Here is a 3,122-nt window from a genome sequence, read left to right as displayed (position 1 = left end):
TATCTGTTTGCGCTTCATTTTTGTTCCTCCAGTTAGTCACACAACACTCCATAGCGTAAACTTGAAAAGCAGCAGGTTGCAAGGTTATACCTCTCAACGAGTGTGTCCTTGTTTTATTCTGCTCCAAATAAGTGTGTTTAAAGTCTGTTGGCAAAAAAGGTGCTCAATTCAGTCAAATTTGAAAGAATACTTGGAAAGCCAAGGCACATTTCTTTTTATTTTTTATTATTTTAAAAAAGCCTTTATTTTTCATTGGCTTCCCTACATGTTTCAGCATATTTTATTTTGAAGACCTTTTGACCTGCAGTATTTCAGAGCAGAGTTTAGACCAGATTCTTGACACATTGTTAATCAAGTTCACTGGATTTGCCCCTATATTTTCCTTTATCATAAACCTGGTCTTCAGAAAGTATGCATACTTGGATCTTTTTTCAACATTTAAATTATAACTTGGAGAAAATATCTACTGTAGACTGTAATGATCCATTAATCTTTTGTACATAAAATATTCAAAACTCTTCTTTTCCTGAAAGTGGGGTTTAAAAGACTAGGGGAGAGCAGGGTAAGATGATCCAGTGGGTAAGTTGAGTCAGCCATTGTATCCTAGCAATGATAAACAATATGTGTCACATGGCCAGGCAGGAAGAGACTTCCACTTCAACATGGCTGTGAAGGAACCAGCCACACAGGACAAATGGTAAGTACATTTATGATCATAAATTTTTTTACATTCATTGTTTAATGGTTATTGTCTCAATACCAATTTATCTACATTTAAGCATACTGTATATACAATAAATATTGGTCTATTACCAAGGGCTAAAACCACATGAATTAGCAAAAGGTTAGCAGTGAAGTAGTGTGTAGACCAATTGTTTTTTCAAAAAGTTGGCTCTGTGGTAAAATGAACCAAAAGCCAAGGGGTAAATTGAGACAGTGGTTCAACATACCCCCTTGTTGATTTCTGATATTAACAATAGTATTTTAATTAATAACTACACAATGTATTTATTTATTTATTTGTTTGTTTTATATCTTGAACAATATAGAGCAGTGTTTCTCAAACCCAGTCTCCCTGTCCTGCAACTTTTAGCTCCAACTCTACTCTCTTGCACATCTGATTCAATTAAGGTGTCATGAGTGTGTGTGCCCAACACAATACACAAAGAAAAAAGTAACAAAACCTAACAAATAATGATGCAAAATAAGTTCAACCATTCAACAAAAAAATTGGTTTTCCAGTGTGTTGACTCACTCTCAGCAGTTACACAGCTGACTAGGGCAGCAGCATTAGAAAACTGTTTATCTCTGTAATCAGAGGTGTGAAAAGCAATGCGGATGGAACTGTTTCTTGAGGCTCTAGGTCAGTAAATACACATCTGAATTGAACTGATTCAGTCTGACATACTGTGGTAAGATAACTAATAGTCCACTTTATAAACTGGGGGACACATCCAAGCACATGATTATGAGCCTGTAGATGAGGCTGAAATGTATTCAGAGCACTGGAGAAATAAAAAAAAAGAAAAATTCTGCAATCCTTCTGCAATTCTGCAATGCAAGAGGATCTGCAGGGGATTTTTTCCTTTAAGTGGTTACACATTACTGGAACATTCCTTGGATTTTGTTTCTTCTTTTGAACAAGGTTTCGGTTGTTCCTACCTGTCGAGTGAGACAGGCTGGGTTTAGCACCAAACAATGTTAATTGCAGGGAATGGTTTGCCACCTTTTGCATGTGTGAGTCTCCCAAAGCCCAAAGAAGGAAAAGAGGGACGTGATGAGGGGAAAGAAACCAGCAACTCCATGCCATCTAGTCAGCAAGCGGGAATTCAGGCCTGGGGGGTCACAGTGGGCAGTGGGCAGTCTCACTTAGTGCAACGATCTAATACTGTACTTATAAACACAGAGCAGGAAACCACATATGAATATATCGCACAATTTATTCTCTTTACAAAGAGTCATACGTTTGTCATCAGGTTGAGACGTGTAATCTTACTTCATGAAGCTCTTGAACAGTCATACTTTTATTACTTTCAGTAATACCACTTAAGGATGGTGTGTGTGTGTGTGTGTGTGTGTGTGTGTGTGTGTGTCTTGCAGAGCCCCATAAAATGTGGAAGGCATTAAAGTCATGAGTCATGGTAAGTTTGAAAAAGGTATTTCAGGGGGGGGGGGGAAAGAAAGAAAGCATTATCCCATCAGAATGCTGCAGCAAGCCCAGTTTTACCATTGGTCTTTACAGTTGACTGAATAAACAAAATTCCTGAGAAGTGCTTACTCTGCATCTGTGTGGCAATCAATTCTTTTGTTGCCATTTCCTGAGTGCTGTCTATTCTGGGTCAAATATCTCCTGCTAAATGAGTGCTAAGCTGTATTGAGTTATTGCAACAAAATCTTGACCTAAAAAATGTGCTTTTAAGAGTCCTAAAATGTTCTTTTCCCCAATTGAAGGTCATATGAAAACCCACTCTCACATAAAGCTAATAACCAAATGTCTATGTTTTAAGACAAAATTTTAAAGCTTAAAGTTACCCGAAAGTCACAGTCAACATATTACGCATCATTTTACTCAGAGGAATCTAAATATTCTTGTGAAACTACTGAAAATATTCTTGAGTTTCAGTTTTTGATTTCTAAGTACTTTTTGATTGACACCTAAAAATCATAGCATATTTTTTGGTAAAAAAAAAATAAAAAAATTAATGATACATTTTTGGAAAGCTGTCTAGGATGCAGTCATTTGAAAATATCAGGTGTAGCAGGCAGACTAGCATAGGAGGGTACTGTCAAGCCCTCTGGCAGCAACCGTCCTACCCTGTGGGCTCAACAGTACCCTCTTATGCTAGTCTGCCTGCTGCACCTGTCCAGCTATTACAATCAAGCACCTCTTCAGCCATTGTCCAGCCAGTGCGGTCGTCACACTACACTTCAGTCCCTGCGGCCCAGCCAGTCCAGGCCTCTTACCCTTCAGAGACCGCCATTCCAGCTATTGCAGCCATAACTGCATCACAAGGAGCTCATGCAGTTCAGCAAACTTCACTGCAGTATAGCATTCAGCCGCAACATACCGCTTCGCTGACTTGCCTGCCCCAGCCATCCAGTGTTCATCGGGTCCAGCAGGC

The sequence above is a fragment of the Centroberyx gerrardi genome, chromosome 2, assembly GCF_048128805.1.
Source record: "Centroberyx gerrardi isolate f3 chromosome 2, fCenGer3.hap1.cur.20231027, whole genome shotgun sequence".
Classification (NCBI taxonomy): Eukaryota; Metazoa; Chordata; class Actinopteri; order Beryciformes; family Berycidae; genus Centroberyx; species Centroberyx gerrardi.
This window is presented reverse-complemented; position numbering follows the sequence as displayed.